This window comes from Monodelphis domestica, chromosome 1 (assembly GCF_027887165.1).
Source record: "Monodelphis domestica isolate mMonDom1 chromosome 1, mMonDom1.pri, whole genome shotgun sequence".
NCBI classification, from domain to species: Eukaryota; Metazoa; Chordata; class Mammalia; order Didelphimorphia; family Didelphidae; genus Monodelphis; species Monodelphis domestica.
Genome location: NC_077227.1, coordinates 484,416,238 through 484,444,235, shown reverse-complemented (window position 1 = coordinate 484,444,235; position 27,998 = coordinate 484,416,238). Strand labels below are relative to the sequence as shown.

The 27,998-nt window shown below is 40.5% G+C and overlaps 2 long non-coding RNA genes and 2 other non-coding genes across 7 annotated transcripts in view; 3 read left to right on the top strand and 1 right to left on the bottom strand.

Moving 5' to 3' along the window:
- Positions 1–27,998, top strand: part of LOC103102299 (uncharacterized) — a 35,674-nt gene that overhangs the window by 4,515 nt on the left and 3,161 nt on the right. For 3 of the 4 annotated variants that reach the window (XR_008915421.1, XR_008915423.1, XR_008915422.1), the window contains exon 3: positions 1–27,980. This is a non-coding gene — a long non-coding RNA (uncharacterized LOC103102299). Of the gene's footprint in view, positions 27,981–27,998 lie in introns of those variants that run through there. The other variant, XR_458472.2, reaches the window with a different exon arrangement.
- Positions 1,023–1,083, top strand: MIR1-2 (microRNA mir-1-2). The gene has a single exon (NR_127691.1). It is a non-coding gene; the product is annotated as a microRNA mir-1-2 (primary transcript).
- The window catches only part of LOC103102657 (uncharacterized), a 45,292-nt gene continuing 23,710 nt past the window's right edge, over positions 6,417–27,998 (bottom strand). Inside the window, exon 3 of the long non-coding RNA XR_008915424.1 lies at positions 6,417–7,313. This is a non-coding gene — a long non-coding RNA (uncharacterized LOC103102657). The remainder of the gene's footprint in view (positions 7,314–27,998) is intronic.
- On the top strand, positions 26,689–26,748 carry MIR133A-2 (microRNA mir-133a-2). Its single transcript, NR_127685.1, has one exon. It is a non-coding gene; the product is annotated as a microRNA mir-133a-2 (primary transcript).

The following is a 27,998-nucleotide window of genomic DNA, read 5'->3' as shown; positions in this document are numbered from 1 at the left end:
GTAAACCACAACCGGCCTCAGCTGCTGCAGAGTTCAACCGGCTTTTTCCTAACACTGAAAGAAAAAAGGAAAGTCAAGACCTTCTCTCTCTGGGGCTCTTCTCTTTGGGAGGCAAAGGAAATCCTGGACTTACTAGGTAAGAGCTTCTATTTACATTATCTAGCTGCTTTCTTGGTACCCTCTCTCTCCTCCATCCCAGTCACTTGCTGAAAGAATCCTTTGTCTTTAACAGAAGAGTTTCCTAACCTCAGTATGAGAAGGAGGCAGTTTGGTGTTGCTAAGTTGTTAACTGGACATTGGATTCCAGATGGGCAAGCTCTAAGCTTTGCAGGAAAGGGGAAAGGACTTGTCTTTGTTTATCCTTCTCTTTTTTCCCCCTAAGACCTCATCTGGGGAACAGAAAGAATTATAATTTTCTGGAGTTTATGGGTCTTTTCTTCCAAACCTTTATTTCGTAGTCTTTCAATTGTTAATGTGAGAGTGGGGTGGGGTGGGGTGGACATGGAGAGAATGCACTATATAGTTCATGTGTATATTCTGTGCACTTAAAAGTTTCAGTGTGAAATGTATATGTACTTTTCAGGGGGAAATGAGTGATTCTGTCATATTTCTTTTATCATTCTATTATGTGAAAATTAGTTAGGAAAGGGGCAAACTGCTGGATTTCTCAGACTTTCGTCAAAGGTATCGCTTTCCTATTTTCCATGACTATGTGTGTATATAGGGACACAGAGACACACATATAAATATCAGAAAAAAGAAAGTGAAAGAACAACTGTGGATTATTGGAGATGAGTCATAGGTAGAGAAAAGGAGTGTGTGTGTGTATGTGTGTGTGTGTGTGTGTGTGTCTGTGTGTGTGTGTGTGTGTGTGTGTGTGTGAGGAGGCTTTGAGGAAGATGTCATGGAAATGGGGCAGTACCAAGCCTCCACTAAGTACACATGGGGTTTGAATTTCAAAGCAGTGCTATCTTCCTCTTCAAACATATTAATGCCCATATTGAAAACTACCTGCTTGAGAAACATACTACTTTATATGCCCATATGAACGTGCTAAGCTATGGAATGTAAAGAAGTATGTATTTCCGGTAGGGCATCTCTCTCATGGGAGCAGGGTGACCCGTGTTCAAGGGAGAAAGAGGCAGACAGATTTTGTTTTTGGAATGCCTGACATGGCAGACTGACTGGGGAGTCAATTGATGATCGTGTTCCAGTGGCTGTATTGTTCTGTCACTTTGCCTGTGTCAGCAGGTGGAAATGCTCATCAGGACATTAAATATTCAACGTGCTGACTGCGGCAGGCGCTTGGAAAGGCAACACCAGAAGAAAGCCCGTTGTCCGATTCTGGTGTTTGCAGGGGCCCAGGTCAAGTGTAAGATCTTGGAGGTTTGCAGGTTACTGTGCCCTTCTCCCCCTCCCCCATCTTTAGACTACAGGAGTCTAGACATCCGCAGAGTGGTGGAGTGACTTCTGTAACCAGCGGGATGAAATGTAGAGTGTAGAGTTGAACAGATAAGGGAAGAAAGAGTCAGAGAGAGAGGGGAGGGGGGGGTAAATGAGGCTGCTATATCTTATATATGTAGTTTCAATTTCTTTACAAACTCAGAATATATACTTGTGTCTTTCCCTCTTACATTTTCAGACATGATCACTTTTCACCTTGGCAAAGATACAAATGAGTTGTGTACTAGCTTGATGTCATACTTACTGTGCACTAAAAGGAAGTGATCAAGGAATCTAACACTCAAAACCCACAGTCTCTATCTAAGACTCAATCATAATCTATCTGTATGCTAATCACAGTACAAACCATAGCTTTAACAGACTTTTAAGCATCATCATTTTTTGCTTCTATTTTTTTTTTATATCCAATAGCCTGAGTATCAATATCCTCTGGGTGAGGGAATACTCAAGGCATCTTGGAAGACTCTTAACCAACATGCTAGTCACAGGAATATGAACTCCAGAATCTTCAGAGCTTTTCAGGCTGAGGTTATTCTAACTCTAAAACTATCTCTAACACCCTCCACTCCAAATGAATTTCTACCTTCATTTCCCCAGATTAAACTCAGATTGACTTTTTATCTCCACCAACAAAATATAGGGAGACTTGCTGTTATTGGACTCAACAATTGTTTAGAATGATGTGATATATAAAGTAACACCCTATACTAGATATGAAAATCCATACCCAATGCTGCCTACCTGTCTTGGAATATAGATAGAGAGAGAGATAGACAGACAGACAGACAGACAGACAGACAGACAGATAGATAGATAGATAGATAGATAGATAGTTAGGCAATAGATATAGATGGAGATATAAATGAGAGAGAGAGAGAGAGAGAGAGAGAGAGAGAGAGAGAGAGAGAGAGAGAGAAAGAGTAGGATGGTGGGGAGATCAATTGACATTCTCCCTGCCTTGGTGCTTATCATGGAAACAAATCTGAATTTTATACTATTGATACCACAATGCTGCATCTGAATTACCCAAGAAATAAAGCCAAACTCAGGATTGAAATTTCTCTGAAGTGCCCCTTTTCCACCCAGTGGTCAGTCATTACCTCTGTGTAAGTAAGAAGAGCTTAACTGAGAGGCAGAATTCCTGGAAGAGAGACATAGAAAAGACCTTGCTAAGGGGACAAGGTTCTCTGGGGAGAGATGCACAAGCTGACCTGAACCTCAGGAGGATTTTACAATATCTCAATAGAACATGGGGGAATTTCTGTCATTTCTTATGGCCACAGAGGTACTGCTTTTGCAAGTCCTGGCTCCTGTAGGAAGATGGTGTCCTTGGGTATATTGGGCACAGTGGGATTTTATCAGACTAGGAAAAGGTCAGCTATTTCAGCCTGGGGGATATTTGTCTGGCAGTCACTAGGATTTTCCCCCCACATCATATGATCTTTGCTCTTTGGATCTATCTTTGGCATGTCTGGCTTTTGGAACCTGCAACAGGTGCATCTGCCCTGCCTAGAGTTGGGAAGTTTCAACCAAATACTGACTCCTATACATGGAAATAGATGGAGAGGGAGAAGGGAGATCAGGAGGATAGAGTCCTCCTCTTCCTGCTGAGACCCATCTGGATTGGGACTCAGCTAAGTTGTTGGCTGAGCAACACATAAAAGGGGGTCATGAGGACACTCCATGCTGAAACTTAAGATGCTTGACATGCTAGCTCCATGATCCATTATGTATTGCTCATAGAATGTCTTATATAGTACTTCAAAGAGCACAAACCACACACACACACACATACACACACACACACACACACACACACACACATATATATATATCACATAGCTTACAACATACCTTACATTTCCTACCTTTTAGAGCCTGACATTTATCACATGTTGTACCACATGTACTTTGTGGCATATTTCATCTACCCCTTTGTATATGTCTTGTCCCATATATATATATATATATGTATATGTGTGTGTGTGTGTGTGTGTGTGTGTGTCTGTATATGCAGGCATTTTATGCCACCTAGGTGAAATTTAATAGGGGGGAACGCATCTGCTTTCTGGTCCCTCCGTAGGCATGGGAGAGTTTGCATCTAGTGGGTATTTGTCCTAGGAAATGGCATTTCTGTCCCCATTAGGGTAAGACTCCGGCCACAATGAGTGGAAATAGCAAGGCCACAGAAATAGGAGGCCACAGAGATTAGCTAACCAACCACAGAAATGCCGCAGCCTCTTCCCTTCGATAAGTCCCTGTTTTACATTAAAGTTTTATTGCAGGATGTGGTGTTTAGATAAAAGCATTAGTGTTTTGAAATTAGGTTTGACTGAGCAGTAAAACTAGAGAGTTCACAGGGATAGTCACTGCCTTCTCTTTGTTATAAATCACCTCCATTCTCTTGATCTGCTGAATTAAAAATGAGAACAATCCTTAGTCTTCTCGATATAAAACCAAATTTCCTTTTCTTAACATTTTTCCCCTACTTCCCTCTCCTACCTTGAGCTTTTGACTGCTCCCCACTGCTCTAGCTTTGGAATTGGGGTTGATTTACAATAGGTATCTATAATCCTAATGCAATTTTTATCTCTCTCTCTTCCCATCTCTCTCCCTTTCTACCTTTGGCATTCCAAGGTATGTGAATCAAATGGAGTAGTTAATGGTGGGAAGTAACTAAGCTTGGATCTATTCTGATGTAAGTGTTTTTTACAATACTGGCTGGGCCTTTGGGCACTATCTTTGTGACATTTTGCCAGTTAAGCATTTTAATGTAGAAGAGAAGGAGAGAAACTGGTAGAATGGGGACTTGTGTTAGGATTGGCTTGCCAAAATAATGCACTTGAGTGACTGTGGTACAGTGAAAATAGGACTGGATTTGAAGTCAGAGGATGTGAATTCAAAGCATGAATCCACAAATCACAGCCTCTCAGAGTCTTAGTTTCTCCCTTTACAAAAAAAGAAGGGGCTGGATTGGGTGATTTCCATGACCTCATCTAACTCTAAATCTTCTAAGTCCAGAGTGGCTTGCAGGTTGGGGAGTATGGCAACACACCTCAATGGTTGTTTTCTGTTACTTTGCCACACCAGAAGGTTTTTAAGAAGGAAGAGGGAAGACTGTACAGTAGGACACTTGAAGTATTTTTAAAACTTGCCTCCTTCTCAGGGTGAGGCTGATCTGTCAACATATTCAAGTAAGGTCCTCCCATCCGTGTGATCAGTATGATCCTACCTTGTGTAGGATTTTCCCTTGGCTTTCATCTGCTTGTTTGTATAGAAGGCAGCCCTGGAAAAGCAAGCAGTATTCTTTATTCTAAGTTCTCTGGAGCATGTCCAAGCTGGTTCTAGAGAATCCTGAGGGTGCACAATGTGTCAGTATTGCTGTTGAGACCAATGGAGGGTTTAGTCTCTACTATCCAACCAAACAGCCAACTGATTGCACTTAAGTTCTAGGGGTGGAAAGAGTAGCTTTGAGAATTGCAGAACTCGTAAATTCAGCGGACCAAATTAGTTAAATTTTTCTATTCTATGGCTCACAAAATCTAGTCATTCTCAAAATGAATTTTCTGCATGTGAGGGAAACCAGCACCGTGTCAGGAATGAGGATTGAGAAAGAGAGAGAGAGAGAGAGAGAGAGAGAGAGAGAGAGAGAGAGAGAGAGAGAGAGAGAGAGAGAGAGAGAGGAGAGAAAAGGGACCTGTGCATAGAAGGGACATCAGTCCCATTATTTTGTTTGTTTGTTTATGTTGATGACGAGTTATTTTTTATTTTCCCTCAGCCAGGTGGCCAAATAAATTTCACTACCTCCTTCTAAAGAAGGGGCTGTTTGCAATTCCAGTTTAATAGTGCATTCATCAAGAGCAATAAAGCATTTTATTGCACAAGTATTTCAAAGCGTGTGCTGCCCCTGGTAAAAGCATTAGTAAAGGGGGGCTTCAGCAATCTCATTTAAAACTGTCGACCCAACGTGAAAAATGTTGCGTTGAAGAATAAACTGCTATTAAGCATGATTAGATTGACCTGCAGGACAGATATTTTAGCTGCTGCAGCATGAGTCAATCACAGTGAGCATCGCTTGAATTGCAAATTTTTTAAAAATGCCCTAAATTTAAAAATGGAGGAACCCAAGACTATTTGGGACCCAGGAGTGACTTTAGGGTAGATACTTACAAAGTAGATTCAGAGGACTAAAGGTGGTGGAAGTGGAAGGGTAGGGATTGGGGGTTGGGGGATAGTGACTTAATTGATGCCACCTTAGCATAAATGAAAACTATGTTCCTCAGACCAACCAATCAAAAAAAAAAAAGAAAAAGAATTGTGCTGAGTCAGCCTTGGACTGTGCACGTCCGATTGCAGAAAGGGACTCAGCACTGCAGTGCAGCATCTCAGCTTGCCTTTGACACCAGCCTGGCAGGGCATTGCTCCCCTTGTGTTTCCCAGGGCTGGCTGAGGCCTAGAGACAGAGAAGTCCTCAGAAAGGGAGGCTGGGGGAGGAGGAAAGACAAATACAGGTTTCTTCCAGGGACATCCTTGCTTGCCTTGCTGTCTCTTGTGCTAAGTTAGTGTTGGGAAACTCCCGCTCTCTGGATAAATTGGCCAAGGCCAAGGGATGGAAATGAAAATGAAATGTGTGGGAAAAGAGGAGGATGAGAAAGTGGAGGAAGAGGAAGAGGAGGAGGAGGGGGTGAGTGGCTGAGAGTTGCATGGTTGTTTGCAGCATTCAGCCTCTCCCATCCCTTTCGCTGAATCTTTTCTCTGCGTTTTGTTCTAGTAGGGTTTCCCTTTTGCTGCCTTTCCATTCCGAGAGCTCCTTGGGAATGGGTCATGAGAATGAAGTGAGGAATCCATCTACCCAACTCTCTTGCATAGAACTCTGGACTTCCCCAAGGCTATGTCCAGAGACATGTCGGCCACTGCTGACTAGAGATTAGTAATGACAAATTAGGCCAAAATATAGAATTTCTCATGTGTTATTCTTATGTGAAAGACTACCATCTTCCCAAGTTGCAGACCTTCATTGGGGATGTTCATTATGAGGCTCAAAGCCTGGGGATTTCTCTTTTGTGAAACTTACAGCGGAACATCTGGGCTTGGTCGAATGGACACCTTCAGGATGAGGCCAGGACGGCCTGGTACAGATGATAAATCTGAGACTTTGTCTCCAAGTGGAGGGCTTCTCTGACTCCCCTCCGCTTATAAGGACAGACTACCACTTGTTGGGAGAGATGACAAGCCAGAACAGAACTGGGTGGAGCTGGGGAGCTGCAGGAGCTGTGGGGAGAGTTTCCGTTTGGTGCATTGACCACTCCTGCAGTGCGGGGCTGTGGAAGGCAGTATGAGGCGAGGTGAATGCGGAGCGGTGCTTCAAGGGCAAGCAAGGTAAAGGTGTGTGCTCTTCGAGAAAGGCTGGAGAGCCCCCAGCCAAAGTTAGCTAGAAGAGGCAGAAGTGACCATCCACTCTGCAAAGCAATTTTTCCCTTTGAGATAGCAATTGCTACAAGGCTCCCTTAAATATCTATCTTCTTGGGTCCATACTTGACTTAGGGTGGAAATTCAGCCTCTACTTCACTTTTCAGAAATAGTAGCATTGTGCTAGGCTGTGGTTGGTGTGGGTCTGCAAGTTGGTTATTTTAATCCTCATATATTGCCATGAGGGCTTTCACTGATGTCAATAGGAACCAAATAGATGAAATGTATGCACATAGTCTGGAGAAGTGTTCTGGTGGGTAAAGTTACTTGGACTATCTGAAAAAGGGGTGAGTTTTAAGTGCGGACGAGAGTCATTAGGAAGAATGGGACCCAGATCCGCAGGCCTGCCCTGCCAGAGATTTTTCAGCCTCTTTTGGAACCTACAAAAAATTAAGAGAAAAACAGATACCTTGATCAAAAAAAAAAAAAAGATATAGACTGCATTCTAGATTCTACAGGCAAAAACTTAACTGAGAAAGTTTGCTGCTTTGGAGACTTGTACCCAATGTGTAAGCCAAATTGCTTTCATACTCAGTGGCTCTATGTTCTTCTCAGATACTGAGTTGAGACCACTTCCCTAAAGTTTCCCAGAAACTAGCCCTGGAAGTTTCTCTGCTTCATTGTGGGAAGGCTACACCCCTGTGCAAGCATAATGGTGCTTGGGCCAGGAAGGAAAGTGTAAAACAGCTATAGGGATTGGGCAAGACAGATTAGTCCAGGGCATTTGGGGGGAGTAGGGGGAGTAGGTAAATGTCAGCAGAACAGAACACTTACTGGCTGGAGGACTCAGTACTGAGAAAGTACTGGCTGATCCCCTGAATGAATGAGGGGAGCCCTCAAGGTCAATCGACATACAAAACAGATATACTTTTTCCCTCTCCCCACTCCCCCACCTCTTTACCCCTGCTCCAAGGGGTCATGTGCTGAGTAGCTCACCATGCCCAGATATGGACAGTGTTAGATAGCATGCCATCATCAACTGTGAGGATGCTTGCAAGGCCAAGAGGACCATAAGACCGTTGATATAAATAGTCTTCATTCTCAGCTGTTCCAACTGGCCAAATCTGACTCAGATGACATGGAGGCCAGGAAAATTATGTGAGGCCCTTTGTACTCAAGATAGAAGTGCAAAAGGATTAGATCTGAGAACCTATGACTTATGGCAGGACCTGGGGGAGCTTCCTCTGTTCTTCCCCCTACTGGTTTGATTCTATCCTGTACTTCCCACATGCCTCCTCTTCTTCCTACCATCCCTTCACTCACCTTGTATAAGCAAGGGAGATAATGGCATTTCAACACAGGGGTGGCTCTAAGTGGAAGTCTGGTGCCCTATTGGCAGCTCAGACCAAAGTCCTTCTTAAGGACAGGACATATAGCCAATGTTGGCCCTTATGGTTTAGGGTGCTGTTTCCCTCTAGTATCTCTGACCTTGGCTCTATTTATCTTTGGAAGGACTCTGAAAATAAAAAGGCCCATGCTAAATTGGACTATACATTGGGGAGGGCCTTAGAAAGGAAACAATATATGTATAATCTTTTAGACCTAGCTGCTATAATGGCATTATGATAGAGCTGATTTGGAGTTAGAAAGGGTGAGTTCAAACTCTGACTCTTATACTTCCTAACTGTGTGACCTTGGAAAAATCACCCAATCTCTCTGAGCCTCATCTGTGAAATGGGAGTTTTTATGTATAATATATGCATATATACACACAAATATAGTATATGTATTTATATGGAGGTACCTAGATGGCTCAATGGATGGAGCACTGGTCCTGGAAGTCAGGAAAGCCTGCATTCAAATTTGGTCTCAGGTATTCACAAGCTATGTAATCCTGGGCAAATCACTTAATATTTACTTGCCTCAATCCACTGGAGAAAGAAATGACAAATCACTCCAGTGCCAAGACAATCTTGCCAAGAAAATCCCATGGACAGTTTTGGTGTGTTATGGTCCACAGAGTCACTAAAAGTCAGACATGACTGAATAACAACATTTGTAGTTAAATGTATAGGGGTATGTGTATAAATATATTTATATATATAGTACATACACACACATACACACACACACATATATATATACAAGGCATATGTATGTACATATACATGCACACACTATTTCTCTCATAGGACTTTTCTCCTTGAGTCTGCCCATTCAATACCTTTCCTCCTTTGTCTTCTTCTCTCATCTTGCCTTGATATTATTATTTACTTAGGAATTTGATATCTATAGCCTAACCTCTTGTACCATATCTCAAGTCCCTTCTGAGGGGATCTAATGAGGGCTATCCTCTCTGTCTCTCCAGACTTCACACTCATCCTCTTTTTCACCAAAAAGTATTCTTCCTGTAATCTCTTAGAACCCCATCTCCAAGGACTTTGGAATAGATTAATTCACATTTAAGTACTAATGATTGAAAAGTAGCTCAGGGGATAGAGTACTGTCTCTGAAGTTAGGAAGTCATCAGTTCAAATCTGGCCTCCAATATATATGATCTGTGGGCAAGTAATGTAAGATGCTATAGAAATGTTAGATGTTATTATTACATCTTATAGGATTATTTGCATTTTAACAGTACAAAAACTTGATCCAGGAAATGAAGCTCTATTGGTAGGATGTCAGCAACTAAATTTAGGAGGATTTCAAAGACAAGGGTTTCTAAGTGCCTCTCAAATTATAGGGATGGCACCTATTTCGTCTATGCATAAAACTGGCCCTAAAAACAGATGTATCTTCTAATCTGCCACTTGATTCCTACAAAACAATGATAAATATGGAGGTCTGATTTGTTCTAGGATTAATGAACAAAAATCTATTGCATTATTTAAAAACACACATATAAATAAACCTATTGATCAGCTCTGTTGGTTTTAGTTGTGAATTAATTTATGTAGCACTGGGTCCCAGTGTTGCTGCTCTGTGAGTAGCTATAATTTGTGCTAATTTATCTTCTTCCATGATCATAGCGTACATATCTATGGTTCTTTAAGATTTACAAAATGCTTTCTCTCACAACAACCGTTAGAGGCGAGTTGGAGACAAGCATTATTTCCCTCATCTTCTAAAGGAGGAAACTGACTCAGTCAGATTAAATGACTTGCTCATGGAGCTAATGAGTGTCAGAGTCAGGATTTGAAGTTGGTAGTCTCCTAACCCCAAGAGCTCTTTCCCTGTGTACCTGGCTGCTTCTTATTGCCTCTGAAGTAACAGTTTTCAATGAGGAAACTTAAGGGAACATGAATCTCAGGCTTCCTTCATGGGATAGAGTCAGTAGAAAGGATCATTGGATTTAGAACGGGAAGAGACTTTAGAGATCACTTTGCCACTGCCTTTTATCTTTTTGGCTGAGATCAAGTGCAGAAATAAAAACAAACTACCCACTGATACCTCCATAAACAAGTATAAAATCGACCCTGTTTGGTTTGCATTTACCAGGGGACTTTCATAAGTCTGTGAAGAGTGGGGAGGTGAGGTATCCTTTAGGTTAGAAATGGCATTTTCTTATCTCAGAATGTATTTGCCATTAATTTAATCCCCTAGGTTCCACACTCCCCTTTTTCTTTAGGGGCATAGGGTTCTTGGATGCACTTATAAGCTGAACATCTTTCTTTCTTTAAATGAAAGCAGCTTTACCGTTGGCCCTATCTTTGAGGTAATAAGACACAAAAATCTATCTTGCCTTTTTTTTGCAAAGAACAGCAAAACTGGCCTCTACCACCTCCCTCCTCCCTGTCCTCCACACTCATTTGGTCTATTTGAAGCCGAATTTATTTCTAGGAAGGGCCCCATCAATTTGCTTTGCTCTTTTGTTGACAAGTTTATTAAAAACCCAGGCAACTCTGTATTAAACTTTTATCAGTGTTGAGAAATAATACATTCTTTGAATAGACAGAAAAGTTATGGATTGACTCTGAGCCTTTCTTGTTCAGGGTTTGGCTGAGTCAGCAGGACAAAGAGAAGCAACTCTGATTTGGGAGTGGCTTTCCTTCCTCCCCTCTTCACTTAAGGCCTTTCCAAAGACCTCTTGAGGAACCAAAATAACAATGACCCCCAAAGGTGCAACAATGATGGGGTTAGGGGTATGACATGTGCAAAACTATCATTTTCTAGGAGGTTCCTAGATGACCCACAGAAGTCAAGAGCCATGATTCTTTGCTATTAATTTTAATAATTAACTGAAATCTGGAATTAAAAATTAATTTTGTAGTTACTGAGTGAAATATAGGTGAAATGTTGCCATAGAATGTAACATTGGGTCATTTTTGTGTTAAAAATTTTTTTTAATATCTTAGAAAATTTTAAAAACAAATGAAATATCCTTTGTTCTACCTGATTTTTAAAAAAGCCATGCTAAAGCTTCTTTTTAATTAAATCTTTTTTAAAAGCTTTGTTGTATAGAAAATTTGACTGTAGCAAAATTGAAATGAGTTAAAAGAAGAGAGTATAGAAAAGAATTCTCAGGAAATTCTCTGAAGATCATTATCTGAGACCTCTGGACTCTCTAGAAGACCTAGTTTTAGGTAAATCTGAGCTAAATTTCTAACTGCCCTGGAGGATAGAGATCTGAATTAGTCTAGCAGGAATGGCTGAAAATTACTCCAAATAGGGTGAGATATAAGGTAATAGATTTTAGAGCCAGAAGGAATCATTAAGGACATTGTTCACTTCTCATTTTATGTAGAAGAAAACAGACACAAAGAGGTTAAGTAACTTTTTCAGGATCACAGTTGCTGGTATCTCAGGTGGAATTTGAACAAAGGTCTTTCTGGCTCTAACTCCTGCAATGGCATCAAGAATTATAATGGGAAAAGGTTGTTTTGTTTTTCTATTTATTATGATCTGTACTTCAGAAGAATATAACTGCGGTGGAAAGGATGAAAGAATTAGGGATGGGAGGAGGTTGTCAGGGAAAAAAACGAAAGGGCAACTCTTAAAACTTTTCAGTATATTCAGTGAAACAATTGCCTGCTAAATCTAAGTTCTCTGCTGAGTGCTAGACATAAAAATTATGAATACAAAACAATCAGTGACCTCAAGTACCAATACAGTCTAAGAGAGGGAATATAATTTATATACAAATAATCATAGTTTCTTGTTGTTGTTCAGTCAAGTCTGATTCTTTATGACCTCACTTGAGGTTTTCTTAGCAAAGATATTGGAATGGTTTGCCATTTCCTTTTTCAATTCATTTTACAGATGAGGAAACTGAGGGGAAAAGGGTTAAGTGACTTGTCTAGGGTTACACAGCTAGTAAGTATTTGAGGCCAGATTTGAACTCCAGAAAATGAATCTTCCTAATTCCAGGCCCAGAATTCTTTCTAAATCCTCCAGCTAGTTACCCTAAGTATATTTGAGGTTAAGGTAAAGAAGAGATCCCAAGAAATGGACCTGAGAAAGTATGAAGACAGAGACCTCTCATTCATCTGAGGATGGGAGAATCAAATATAGCTTTTCTTAAAATTTTTAATTTAATTTAAGCTTTTTTTTTTTAAGACTTGGTGTCCCTATCTTGCCTAGAATAGAAGTTCAGGAAGTGTTCACAAACCCAGTCCCACTCTGATTAGCCCAGAAAGTCTACTTTTGGTATAGGCCAGCATTGGTGAAGATGCACACATGCAAAGCAGTCACTCAGGGAGCTGCTCTTTTCCCCTCTTCCCAGTGCCTGATGACATTTTTTTTTGCATGCCCCACCCCTCTGTTCAGCCACCAAATGCAAACACTTTCTCCTTCAACTCTTCCAGCTAATCTGGGGTCTCACTGAAAGCTTGAATTTGCCCTCTGGGCATTGAACTGAGAAAAGGTTCAACTACAATAGGTTCATTCAACTTTCCTTAGGAAACTCCTACTTCCATTGACTTGCCATTTTAATGTTGAACTTGGTGTGATCAGCATAGCCCACTGCAGGTCAGAACTCCCATGCTCAACAGATTCCATCAGCCATTGCCTCCATGTTGGTCAAGATGACAGGTGTATGCCACCATGAGCAGCTAGAGAAGATTTTTTAGAGGATCTGGTACTACCTGACTTGGGTTTTCAAAGGAGAGATCATAGGATTATAGATTTCAAATTTAAAGGAATCTTAGAGTCTTTCAAGTCCAACTCTCTCATTTTACAAATGAGGAATAGGGGTCAGGAAGGCTAAATAACTTGTCTAGGGTCATACAGTTAATCAGAAGCTTATGTAACTAAACAGAGATAAAGAGGAAGTCCATTCTAGGCATGAGGAGCAGTCTATACAAATGCACAGAGGTTGGAGAGGGTAAGATGAGCACTTGGAAAAACTAGTATATGTCGCCTGGATTATAGAAAATGTTAAAGAAAATGATATGACAAGAAAGGTTGGAGCCAGATGGTACCAGGAGACTGAACTTTTAGGAGAGAGTCTGTATTTTTTAAAAAATATGAAGTGGGATTTTACTTAAGATTTTGAGCAGAAAAAAATGAGCTGATCACAGGTATGCATTTGAAAACATAAAAAGAGGTTGGGCATGGTGGTGTATACTGTCAATTTTACTTCTGGGGAGACTGTGGTTGGGAGATCTCTTGAGTCTAAGAGTTCTGAGCTTTGATGAGCTTTGATAGTTCAGCATCAATATAGTTAACTGTCCAGAAGCAGGGAGCCACCTTGTTGATTAAGGAAGGCTGAAGCAGCCCAGCTCATAAAGAGAGTAGGTCAAGCTCCTATACTGATTGGTAGTGGGATCTGGCCCATGCATCTGTAGCCCTAGATCTTTCAGCTTGGGGAAAATAGGGAGACCCAGTTTTAAAAATAAAAAAAGCTATATGAAGAGAGACTTATTAGAAGAGGCTGATCAGATATTTCTTATATTTATGGGCAATAAAGTAAAAATAAAAAAGATATAGGTAAAAAATAAATCAGGAATATGAGCATATGTATGCATGCCTGAGAGCAAGAGATATTGCAGTCAGACATTAATACATGGATTTTCTGATTATCAAGATGACAGAATGCTGAGATGGGTGACCAAGGATGGTGGAGGAATTTCTGTCCCTGGAAATCTTCAAATAGGGAATTGACAACCATCTTTCCTGGAGAGTTTAGACTTTTACCTACCTAGAGGCAGGAGACTAAACCCCAGTCAGTGATATCTGAAAGCCTTTTCCCTCTTGAGAGGAAAATACATTTGGTAGACAAGCAGAGCAAGGCCTGAAAGAGTTTTTTTTTTTTTTAAGTTAAGTATTTCTTTTCTTTCTCCACACACACTGAAAACAAATGAAGAAAAAACCCTTGCAACAAATATGCATAATCATGCACAACAAATTCCCACATTGAGGACATCCAGAAATGTGTGTCTCAGTCTGCATATTTAGTCTATCACCTCTCTGTCAGGAGGTGGATAGCATTCTTCATCTTCGGTCCTAAGGAACCATGGTTGGTCATTGCAATGCTTTTTCTTAAGAGACTCTGTAGCATAATAGCAACAACAACAATAACAGCCAGAATTTATGTAGTACTTTCAGGTTTTTAAAACACTAAATAAATGTAATTTTAACCTCATAGCAATCCCAAGAGATAAGCAGCATTTTATCCTCATTTTACAGAGGAGGAAACTAAAGCAGGCAGAGGTTAAGTGACTTGTCCAGGGTCTCCCAACTAAGTGAATGCCTTAGGCTAGATTTGAACTCACGTCTTCCTGACACCAGTTCCAGTCCCCTTTCTGCTGTGCCCCCTAATTAGTTGGCTGCTTTAGGGGAAAGAACAGGAAAAGAATCCTGGCTCTACTAGTTTCCAATTGTATGACTCTTGGGTAGGTCCTAACCTTCTCTTTCCTTTAGTTTTTATATCTTTAAAATGAAGGAGTTGAACTAAATCATCTTTTCCAACTCTAAATTCTCTGATCCTTTAATGCTCTTTTCTTAGTGGGACTAGAGATTGGGTGAAGAAAGCAACAGAGAGAATTGGGGATTATGTGTATAAGTCCTCTAGGCCATTCCACTCCATGTTGAGTGTGGACATAATAGTGCATCCCAGGCAGCCTCTTAGCAGCCTTTGGTCACCCTTATACTAGGTATGATCTCTCTCTCTCTCTCTCTGACTATTTCATCACAGGGGCTTATAATATAGGAAGCCCTTTTACTCAGCAATAAGTATAATATTGCAATGTTATGTCTGCCTCCACCTGCCATATTTGAATATTTGACAGAGAAACTGGGATTTTAGTCTTGGTTCTACCATTCAATCACTGTAAAACATTTGGCAATGCATGTCTCTTGCCTAAGGCTCAGTTTCTCCATCTGTAAAAGAAGGGGTTTGACTGAGATCATCTTTAAGCTTTCTTCTTGGGAACTAGGAAATCTTGGAACAAGAGTATAGTGCTCAAATTTTCCCAAGTCAGCTCCAACTTTAAACAACCTCAGTAGCTGCTAACAGGCCCAAAGAGAGATTGTATTAATAGAAATCTCATCTCAGAAAGCTAAAGAAAATCATAGGATTATACATTTGGAGTAGGAAGGGATCTTCCTATTCTGAATTCTGTTATGTAAAGGAATCTTGCATTCTTGGGCAAGTAGCATGAAAGGTGACCTTGAGTCAACTTTCTCAGGCAAATTTAGTTGGAGAGTAGGAGAAACCCTAAACCTTGACACATACACACACATGCACATGCACACACACAGAAGTTTCAGAACACAGGTAGATAATACAGGACACATCTCTATAGTGAAGAGATAGAGATCCAGGAATTGATCTCTGTGGGTAATTTCAGGGAGGGGGGGAATGTTGTCAATATTGGCAAGGGAACAAAGGCTGAGTAGGGAAGACCCCTCATTGGGATCATCTAGACACTCTTCTTTTAACTAATTATATATAACTCATTTCCTACTTTAACTATTTTCTCTGTCAACCAACATCGAGCCTAGTAAAGAGCAAAAAGGTTTGTCACCCTATTAGACAATAAGTGGTGGGTTTTGAGGGGTTGATTTTTTTTGGCCACTGCAATTCACAAAACTATTCCCTAAAAGATGGGAAGGCTGTGGCATACATTGGTGGAAGAAGTATCTGTCCGCCCTGATGAAATCTTAGATCCTTAAAATTCTGAAGTAAAATGACTCTGAATACAGGTACTAATTAGAGTCCTATTCCCTGTGGCAGTAGATAAGAAAAGGCAATAATACTATTTATTATAGCTTCTAGATAGTATGAGTTGATAATAAATGCACTGGATTTGGAGTGGAAGCAGCTGATTTTAAATCATAGCTCTACAGAAACTTAGTCAAGTCAATTCAAATTTCTGGACTTCAGTTTCCCTGTTTATTAAAATGACAGGCTTGCACAAGGTGATCTTTAACATCCCTTCTGCCTCTAAGTTTTTATTCTATATTTTTCTTTAATGTCCTGAGTTTTGAGTTCTGTTACTAACTGTGGCAATATAAGGAAGGATACAGGGTTGAGTAGGGGAGGCATCTCAAATGGATGAATCCATCCCTATAGCACAGGGCAATCTAGTATGAGTGTGAAGAGACATGGTTTCCAAAAGGAATTCTGCTTCCTGACAATGATTATTTGTGATTGGTCTAGTAAATGCTCTCTGAGTTGACTTTTCTTCTTTTAACATCCAACATGTATTACTTCACTACCAACTCTGTGGAAGGCTTTATGCTAGATACTGGGATGAGAGCTGTAACTGCGCCAGTAAGTGTGCCAACCTCTGGTGGGGTAAGAGAGAAGGAGTTTCAGTGTGGTAAGTGTCCAGGGCACCAGAATTGAAGTTAGGAACAAAGGAGTCTGAATCCATCTTCAACGCTTACTGACTTAGGCAAGTCTTTTAATATTACTGAGCCTCAATATCCTTATATTTAAAAAAAGAAGAAATTGGACTTGATGATTTCTAGGGTCCTTTCTCCATCCAAATTCATGATCTTGTGATACATTTTGTGATACAAATTTGTGATACAAATTGTTTAATGAATAGGTGGTGGACTTCATTTTCCTTATTCTCCACAGTGGTTTCAGAGAGAATAAAGGCTTTAAATATCCTCATAAAACCAAGGCGAACTAGCTTTATACCTTGTGGCCTTCCACCAATGCCGTGTCACAAAGGTGTGTCTGTCCATGGGCTATCTTTTGCTACGAGGATGGGATCCCTCTCTCAGCATGCTGTTCCCCTTGGTTGGCACCTCCTTTCCCCTTTTCTCTGTAGGAGTGGGGTGAAGGGGGAGTGAGGTTGTAATCAATGAAATGGAACTCATTCAGGGTTAACTGCCCTCTTCAACTAAATTCGCTTCAGGAAGAATTTCCAGAGAGATAGGGGAGAAAGATAACTAAAACATTGTATCTTCCCTTAAGAAACTTAGCAGAGGATGATACAGTAACAGGTGGAATATGATATTTCACAAGGATGACATATTAGATAAAGTATTAGAGCTGAAGTCAGAAGGACTTGCGCTCATATTTTGTCTCTGTAATTTCCTACCTGTGTGAACATGGGCGAGTCAGTTGACCTCTATTAACTCAGTTTCTTGACCTTTAAAATGGAGATATCTATATGATCTATCTCACAGGGTTGTTAGGAGCTTAAATGAGGGAATTCATACCATCTGCTTTGCAATGTTTAAAGTGACACTGAAATAATGGTTGTTTTTGAAAGAAAGTTTTAAGGAAGTTTGGTAGAGGAAGGAACAATTGGGAAAAATCAAGGACAGCTTTATGGAGTGGGTGATGTTCATGTCAGACTTAGTAGTATGAATAAGATTTCAAAAGGCAAACGCAAACTAGAGTGAATCCTAGACAAAGACCAATATAAACAAAAGCTGGAGTTGTAAAACTGGGCTATGTAGGAGGAACTTCAAACAGTCAATCCAGTTAGGTTCCATATAGGAAAGTGACTCACTCTTAAGGCTGGCTAGAAAGATTGAGGCTGCTTGTGAAGTCTCTTGAATGCCAGGCTTAGTAAGGAGTATTCACTTCATCTCATAGGCAGTGGTGACCCATTGAAAAGTTTTTTGAAAGAGGGAGACACAGGATAGAAGCTGTGTGCTAGGAAGATGCCTGTGACTAGAGTGGGTAGGATAGAGTGGAGGGAAATAGGTGGAGAGAAAGTAACTGAGGATTGAGATTACCCTAGAATACCCAGAGGTTCTTGTAACAAAAGGAAAGAACATGGAATAAATGTTCATTGACTGACAGGTCGGGGGAACTGTTCAGTTTAGAAAGCCTGGTCAGAATTATGATTCTTTTAAAATACTGCTCAGAAATGTCCCCATTCCTTCCAATTGCCCAGTTGACTCTTTTCTCCTGATCCTCAAGCAAGTTCCCTGGAATAATTTGGCCAATGTATCAGAGGTAAGACAGAGACTTCAGCCCCTTAGCCTCTGGGCCCTGCATGGAAGAATCTGAAAGACTCCCCCTGTAACACCATAATCAGATAACAGTTACCATATGTGTATTAGCTGGCTCATCATTCATGTTATGAATACATCAGAGGAGAGGCCTGCCAACGCAGCCCCGTGCAGAAAACAGGCAGGGAGAATTGTAGGCAAATACATCTTACTCCAAGAGTTTATATACATCACCATTTGCTCCAATTATAACTAATTGGACACATATTGCATTTTCATAGCATCTAATTTTCTATTGATTTTAACAGGACTTCTGGTGTTTTGCAGCATGAAGCAGGATCTTGTATCAGTTGCTGTTTAAAAATGCTGAGTGTACCTCCCTGTATGGGATTATTCAGTCAGCAGATGTTTTAAAACCTATTTAATTGTTTGGTTCATAAAATGCACAAACTGTATTAGTGAACGGCTTCATTCTCTTTTAGTACCTTAGTTAAAATGAGAGAGAGAGAGAGAGAGAGAGAGAGAGAGAGAGAGAGAGAGAGAGAGAGAGAGAGAGAGATTGTTACAGTCGGGGGCTGGGAGAAAAGACTTTCCCCAGGATACAAATGTAGCTGCCTTTCAGATGAATGGTTTTTAAGAGTCTTTTCTTCTTGCCTGACCCGGCTACATTGGCAAGATCCTGATGTTTGAAATTTCCTGAGGAAGCTGACAATGGAGAGAAGGCTTCAGCTACTAATCTCCCTTTTCTCCCTTAATGAGAGACAAATTGCTTAATGAATAGGTGGTGGACTTCATTTGCCTTATTCTCCACAGTGGTTTCAGAGAGAATACAGGCTTTAAATATCCCATAAAACCAAGGCCAGGGGTCTATTGCCAGCAGCACCCCAGCACAGCTGTCAGCCTCGAGTAGCCTCTTTTCTGCACAACATCAATGTCAAGGCTTGCAAAGATGGGAGTAGGAGGAATGATAAGGAATCGGGGAAAGGTGGCATTTCAAAGATGTAATTTTAGCCTTGTGAAATGTCAAAAGTTCAGGCCTGAGGGCTGCCTGTCCACAACCCAAAGTAGGGTGGGCCACTGTGTTCTCTGCTTTGAGAATCCAATCTGGGAACAGAGTTAAGATAATGTAGCTGATGAGGAGCATTGTGAGAAGTGGAGAGCAGGGAAGAAGAGATATAAACTCGTGTATATTCTTGGCCAGCTAGAACAGAAAATATAGGTAAGGTACATGGAATTGTGGATTCCAAAGACTTTATAGAAAGTAGACCTGAAAGGACATGAACTTGACAAGCAGCATGACTCAGCAGAAAGTGTTAGGATTGGAATCAGGGGAGCTGAATTCAAATACTTGTTCTACTTTTTTCCTGTTGTTGTCGTTCAGTCAATTTCAGTTGTATCCACCTCTTTGTGACCTCTTTTGGGGTTCTCATGGTAAAAATGCTAGAGTGGTTTGCCATTTCCTTCTCTAGCTTATTTTTAAAGGTAAAGAAACTGAGGCAGAGGGTTAAGTGACTTTTCCAGGGTCACACAGCTAGAAGGGTCTGAAGCCAGATTTGAACTCAGAAAGATGGGTCTGCTTTACACTAGGTCCAGCACTCTATTCACTGTGCCACCTAGCTGCCCACTACACTCTGTATAACCTTGGACAAGTCTTCAGGTCTCTCTAGGCCTCCATTGTATTATATGTAAAATGAGGGAATTAGACTTTATGACTTCTCTGGGCTATATGAAAGCTCTAAAGCTATGATGCTGTGGTCACCGGTGTGGCTGGGCAAAGAATGTAAGAAATTTGTAGCCTTCTTTCATCAGAGAGGAAGGTGAAGAAAAGGCTAAAAAGACACCACAGCAACCCTAAGAAGCCAGGAGGTCATGGTGTTATTAGACTGATTTTGCAGAAGAGTACTCTGAGGTCTCAAGAGGAGAAATGGCTTTGTCAGAGCTCAATAATTAGTATGAGCCAAGTATGGTCTACCAACTACAAATCCAACATCACACCAAGCTTAATACTTGCCAACCTAAATGGAAACATGATTTCAAGAACTAGAATAAACAAGAAACATCCTCCCTACTCAATACTCTTAATCCCAGTCAGATTTTTGAAGGGACTGACAGGATGATAGGAGAAAGACACTAAGGAGACAGCCTCTGGCATTTTGTCCAATACATGAAGCAAATCATGGAAGCTGCTTGATAGGTTGATTCAAAATTCAAACCATGGTCATGTTCTGCAAATGAGCAGGAAATGGCTCTCCCCATTCTCCATCTGAACACACACACACACACACACACACACACACACACAACAATACACATTTGTTCATTCAACAAACCTTTTCTGAGTACTGTTTACCTTCCAGGGTTGTTGTGAGGTTCAAAAGAAGTAGTAGATATAAAACTAAGGGAGGTGAGGATAAAAAATAAATTCCTCCTTTTCCCCAAAAGGGACTTTTTAAATATTCGGTCTTGGGGGAAAAATATTTAAAACTGAAGAAAAAGGTGAACTAGGTACTGTCTGTGCCATTATGCATTAAGTCTAGCAGAGGAAATAATGCAAGTATACAAAGTTGTATTATAAACTAGGATGTTAAAAAAGTGACAGAGAGGAATAATCAGTATAGAAGAAATTTAGAAAGGCAGCTAGGTGGTGCAGTGGATCCTGGATCTAGTATAGGGTATATGTATGAAAATAAATCTGCAGAAATCAGATTAAGGTTAGATAGATGGTAGAAGTGAAGTAGCTTCAACCTTTTCAAATTTAAAAGAAAAATCAGAACCCTAACCTCTGAAGGCAGCTAGGTGACTCTGGATTGAGAGCCAGGCCTAGAGACAGAAGGTCTTAGGTTCAAATATGGCCTCAGACACTTCCTGACTGTGAGACCCTGGGCAAGTCACTTAACCCCCGTTACCTTGCCCATTCTACTCTTCTGCCTTGGAACCAGAAACAATATTGATTCTAAGATGGAAGGTAAGGGTTTAAGAAAAAAAAATAATAAAAGGACCCTAACTTCAAGGAAATTTGGTTTTTGAGGACTAGAATTCCCTATAGAACTTGGAGCACTAACTAGAAGTTACAAAATGACAAACTTTAGCTTGAGGTCAGAGGGGGAAAAGTTTTAGTAATTAAAGCTGTCCAAAAGTGGAATGCACTGCGTAAAGAGGCAGTGTATTGCCCCTTGCTGAAAGGCTTCTAGATGACAATTAAGAAATTGCCTAAAAATTAAGTAACTGTCCAGGTGACTTCAAGGACTATTTAGCAGGCAAGGGGTAATAAGGATTCTTTTTTCAGTAATGGCCACTGAAATACCTTCCAACAATGAAAGTGAGATTCTGTGGTTTTGTTTTTGCCTTTTACATTTTCCTTTTCTTTCTTCAAGTAAATAAAACCAAGGCTTCCATTTTCAAGAAAGGTAACCCTTTTAGCACAGACAACCCTGTTTATGTAGGAGTTTTTTTTTTGTTTGTTTTTTGTTTTTTCTGTAGCAGTAAAATTAAAAGCCGCACTAAAGAGCAAATGAACATTTATTGAGCACCTAACATGTTCTTTGTTGAAAAATGTGCAAAGTACAAACAAGACTAGTCTCTATTCTCATAGATCTTACAGTTTGGTGGAGACATGAGATGGTAACTCATACAACTAACTGAGTAAAAGTGGGTCTGAAAAGAGGGGACATGGGAAGGGCACAGAAAATAATTGGACATTTTTAGCCAATTTGGGGCCTCCAGTACTGAAGAATTTGTTGGTAGAGAGGCCTAATTTATCTTGGCCACGATAATGAGATAGTGCCTATTCTCCACCCCCAACCCCCATAATTGAAACAAATCGATGACTCTGGGCACCAAATGTGCATTGGTTTGCTTTCATTTATTTATTTATTTATCTTTTGGTTTCTAAAAAGCCTAGAATGGGGGGATGTAGGGCAGACCAGAGATTGATTCAAGCATCATCCCAGCAGCAGGCAGTGTCTATCCAGAGATCCAGGAAGAAAGAGCATTTAGATAAGAAAATTGGACAGTACATAAGAGATTTTACTGTATTACCAAAGGTCATTTCATTTTTGGGAAGTTCCTTTAGATTTAGAGATGTTTGGATGGAAATCAAATAACACATTAACTGTAAGGGAGGAGGGAGAGTCCTGAAGCTAATTACTGAGGGAATATGCACTTCATTAAGATAAAGCTGGAGAAAAATCAATGTTGAGTATGGCTGGGTTTTTGCCTTCTGATTGGATTTGAGAATGACAAATTGTGAATGTGTCGACCCTAAAGATGACTTAAAAAAATTTAGATAAAGACCAGCAGTCTCTTCTGTGTGGGAGGCCATCATGGCATGCAGGGTAGGAGAGAAGCATTGTGGCAAAAGCTTTGATTTGGGCAGGGAGGGACTGAGCTGTGGTTCAATATGAGCTAATTCTATTGCATGTCAAATCTTCCGCTTCATTAGGAATATTGACAATTGGTGATAAATTCTTGAGCCTGACTGTGCTGTCTATAACACATCTTCATTAGCATATCCAGATAGAGTAGAAGGCCCTTGCAAGCTAGCGTAGGTCTGCACTGTATCCTTCCACCCAGATCTTGTCACTCAATACTAAAACAGGATAGGTATGTTCTCAGAACCAGGATTTTCATTCACCCCGATAGGAAGCATCTTGAGATCCTTTTTAATGTATAAAATCTCCTACCCTGGAACTGTACAACTATATAGAACTAGATAGTACTATATAGAGCCTGTCGAATAGGATTCCAAATTGCAGAATCACAGAATGCTAGGGAGCAAATGGAATTTAGAGACTACTGGGACTAATCTTCTCATTTCGTAGTTTTAAGGAATGATTGTATTGAACCCAATTCCGACGTGTCTAGATTCTGGAATTTCAAAGGATTACATTTTAAGATGGTCTGACTAGTCACTTTAGTACTGACTGCTATGCCCTTCTCTCCCCTGTTCAAGGACAGCATTATAAGGGGTTCTAGTGTATTCTAGCCAACAACACTAATGTGTCATGTGTTTGGCCAGAAGAAATAGACAGTGTCTTCCCAACCTGACAGGGAGACTCAATTCATGTCCTTGGAGAGATGACTTGGGAAAAAGATGTAACACGCAAAGGTAAAGGATTTAAGAGCCCTTAAAAACCATCGCTGAAAAGTCCAGACTGAGCATAAGCATGAAGGAGATATAGCATGAAGTTGTCACTTTCCAGGTGCTGGGATATAGCACAAGCTTCCTCAGGATGGTGCATCTTAGCAAAGTTTTGCCAAAAGGGTGGCAGATTCTAGACAGAGAGCAGAAAAGGAGAGAGGAGGGCATCTCAAATAGTGGTAATAACATAAAGAAAGTCTTAAAGGTAGGAATAGAAAAGCCTTGCTCAGCTTTGGGCTTACCAAGCTCTAATAGAAAACCAAAAACAAATCAGTGATTGGCATCTTGGTTTGTTGGAAATAATATTAGAATTAAAGTCAGGAGAAATCCTAATTTGAGTCTCACCTTTGCTCCCAGCTGTGTGACCACAAACAAGTTACTGATCCTCTCTCAGCTCCAGTTTCCTCAAAGGCAAAATCAATCAACAAACATATATTAAATGTTTATTGTGTTCCAGGCTTTGTGCTTGACAATACCTATAGTTAAGTGCCACCATTCAGAATTGTTGAGATGATTTAATGATGTAAAAATGAAATGTCAAGTACTTTGTGGACTTTATAGGACAATGTAAATGGCTGCTGTTATTATTTGTTTGTAGTGGACATTTGCTGGGCACTTGCTGAGCTTGGACTCCTTTGCTTGTCCCTCTGGGAACTACAGAAGAGTTAGACATGAGCTGTTTCCTCAAGGATCTCAGAGATGTGAGTTGGGATAATAAGGCATCATTATTATAGGAAGAGTCTCTGATAATGGTACAAGAGATGCTACAAGTCAGGATAGGAATGAGTAGTACAATCCAGAAGTGTCAGAGTTTCAAAGAAAGGAGCAATCCCCTTGGGCTGGAATGATCACGGAAGGCTTCTCATATGAGGTGAGACTGAACCTTGAAGGACAAAAAGGATTTGGACAGGTGGAGAAGAGAAGGGGCAGAGAAGGAGAAGGTTTTGATGGAAGAGTAAATTCAAAGTCACCAGTAGTCTGGAATAGAAAGAATCTTGGTTTATCCCTGTTTTTGTTGTTTTGTTTTGTTTTGTTTTGCCAGACCAGTTTTAGCCATTCTTTATAACACTCATCAGTCAAGTTACTGTAAAAGAGGAGTAATGCAATCAGCTATCTTCCTGGCTCCCATTCTCCTCTCTGCTACATAGATCAAGGAAATATATCCAGAATGTTCTCTGTCAAGGGTTAATCCCTTCTAGACCAATGTGTGGGTGCGTGTGATTCAACTCATGTTAACCAGTTAGCCCATTGTATATGTGGCTTGTATACTCAGTTGTTCAGAGCTAATGAGGCCAAAGTTATGGATATGAACTCCTGACAACTCCCATTTATTCTGGGCTACACCCTTAATGATGGCCAATCATCTCACAAATGTGTTCTCTTGGTCAGAGGAAAACTGAATGAGAATGTGGATACTTTTATGTAGACCATACCCACTGCTGTTATATGACTCAAGATAGATACCCCCAATGATAGCAGTTTATGGCAGCATTTGGAAGTTGTGGGGGGGCGGGAGAGGGAAGGAAGGAAACTTCTCTATGTGATAATTTATCTTTACTTCAAATGCAAATCAAATACATGCTCTCTCTCTACCTTTACCTACTAAAATGCCCTTGTTTTCTAAGGAGGCATCAAGAGAAATCTCTGTGAATGGGGCATCATGTCTCCACTGCGGCCAAAGTCTTTTCCCACCAAAACATCATTATTTTTGATGAATGGCACATTGGGTAGGAAAACTAATTTTCTAAAAAGGAAATCTCTTACTCTGACTCAGTGCAGCTCATTTAAACGAATGTGACCCTCACCCCACCCCCTCCCAAGTCCACATTGATTTCAAATATTTTATGCAGACACTTCTAAGAGCCAAGTTTGCAATCTTTCAGCTTTCTCTCTCTCTTTGTCCTAAACTCAGGGTTATGCTTTAACTCCTCAGTTTCCAGAAAGCTTGTCATTGAGGAGAATTAGAATGCCTCATGAGCAAGCAGTCATATTTTGACATTGATAGAGCCTGAACTAGAGAACTAAGATCTCCTCCCTTTCCAGTTCAAAATATGTCCTTGAAATGTCCCCTGATGATCTGGTAAGGTCATTTCTGTAACTATTCCTCCCAATTTTCTCTCCTTGTTTATTTCTGTCTCTCTTTCTCTGTATGTGTGTGTGTGTGTCTCTCTCTCTGCCTCTCTCTTGCTTTCTCTCTGTCTGACTGTCTCTCTGTTTCCCATTCTTCATGGAGTGCCCAGTATGTTATGGAACAATGGCCTCTGCTGGTGGTGTGTTTTAGAAGATAAGAGTGATGGAGTGGGAGCTCTCAATCACCCTTTCTGGCCTGTACCACACACAGCCTGGCAGAGAACAGTATGTCCTCCTGCAGTGGCTGTCCTGCATTTCAATTATTTTAAAAGCTATTTCTCCTCCTTGTCTATATTCCTGATATGCAGGTGAATTGGTGCTTGAAGAAACACTTCTTACACTTTGTGCCTTATCATTCTAACTTTAATTGTCTTTGGTAGGAACCTAGTTACTCCTCCCCCCCCAATAATATCTATTAGCATTTCAATAGCACTTTATGATTTCCAAAGTACTTTCTAGTAACAAGCACTGTAAAGGAGGTAGTACAAGTGTCATTATTCCTATTTTGTAGATGAGGAGATAGAAGTCCAGAGAGATTGTAACTGTTCATAGTCATATAACTAGCAAGTATCCAAGGCAGAATTCAGGGTTCTCTCCCTGACTCTAAGTTGGACATAATTTCCACTATCTACACTATACTATTCTCCCTCAAATCCCAATTCTAACCAGGTATCAATGATCCTGAGGTTTTTTGGTAAGTACATATGGCATCTTCCAAAAGCCTAATCAACTAAGAAACTCCTCCAAATAGGGTGCTAACAATTTTTTTTAATCTCCCCTGCAAACCATATGAAAGCTTAGTGAGCCTGCCACATGGTAATATCAAGGAAGGGGTGATGGAAAGAGATTAGAACTAATTGCAAGTGATGGGACTAAGTACGATGGTTTCTTTTAACAGTTCCAGAACATCTCTGGCTCTTGAAGATGATGGGCAGGGGCTTGGAGGTCTCCCAGGTAGCAAAGGAATTTTATGTCCATTAAACTTTCTATTATGTACAGCTTTCCTGCTCACAGATCTTATCACTAACTAGTTTAAGTAAATCCAAGAAGTCTGGAAAATGAAGCCATTTGGAAGCAACTCTTTATTGGAATAACCCAGCAATGGAAGATCCAGGAAGTGACATGTCCTTCATGGCCTTGTCCCCATCCTCCTGCATGGACCCAGAAGCCCAATGCTTTGCTAAAGCTGGTAAAAAGGAACCAAATCACCTGTGCGATGGATTTGGTCCCCTTCAACCAGCTGTAGCTGTGCATTAATTGCGCCGATGCGACTAAGAGGATGTTGTATTCTGGGTAGCCTGAGTATAAAGAGAAGTGGGGACCAACTTGGAGGATAATCATCCAGGAGAGGCATCACAGCAGCTCCAGTGAAACTGAATCCTCTCGGACTGCAAATGCATTCCATATAGACAGATTCACACTCCCCAGCATGGCCCAGATAGCCTTCCTTCCCCTCACCTGCCTTCAAGATGGACTATTCTGCATCCTTTCTGATTCATCTCCACTGGAATTCAAGATTATATTTCTGAGAACCAGAACTTGCTTGTATTTTTTTTTTTTAGCCAATTAGTCTCTCAACAAGCATTTGTTAAATACCTGCTATTTTCTAGACTGTGTGCTAGGTTCTGAGAATAGAAAGATAAAATGAAAGACTTAACCTTCAAATGTGCTTATATTCTATTGGAGGAGACAACATGTATGCTATAGGTATATATAAAATGCATATAAAATACAAGGTAATTAGGGGATAGGGATCACTAGCTGCTAGGGAATCAAGAGAAACTTCATTAGGTAGAAGCATTTGTGCTGTACTTTGGAAGAAAGTAGGGAATCTAAAAAGTAGAGATGATGAATGAGTAATATTCTAGGCACACAGGAGACTGCAGGCTTTAAACAAGAGACATCTAGATTAGGAGATAAGGTATGAATTCATTTCTACCCTCACCCACAAATGGAAGCTAGCAAGAATGAATGTAAAATGGATGGATGAGCTACCCATAGAAGGTTTCTCCTCTTCCACCCCACTAGCCAAGTCCAGCCAAGAGAAGGCTTAGGATTGGAGCACTAATGAGACTTGTCTTTGCATCCGAATTTCCATCAGATACTGGGTAAGCTAAATTTAACTATGGCTTGGGTGAATGACAAATGCCAGTAGAAGAGAGGTGTCCACAAGGAGTCTGGGAAAAGGAGCTGATTAGCAAACGATTGTCTGAGTTTCTCTAGTTCTGTCCAAAGGCATCACCTGTGTTTATCCAAGGCAGGTATTCCATTTCTAGAAAGAAGCACTCTCCACAGGGATGCTCATTTCCCTATGTCATATATAGAAGTATACTCTACAACAGCAAAGGAAAAATTATCATTTTTTTCTCTTCCATACATATATTTCTCACTACAGTTTGGTAAGGAATCCTTCATTCCCACCTGGACCATGGAGAGGGTTAGTCTATGAATAAAATCCCTTAGAGACCTGTGGAAATATTCTCTCTCATTTGCA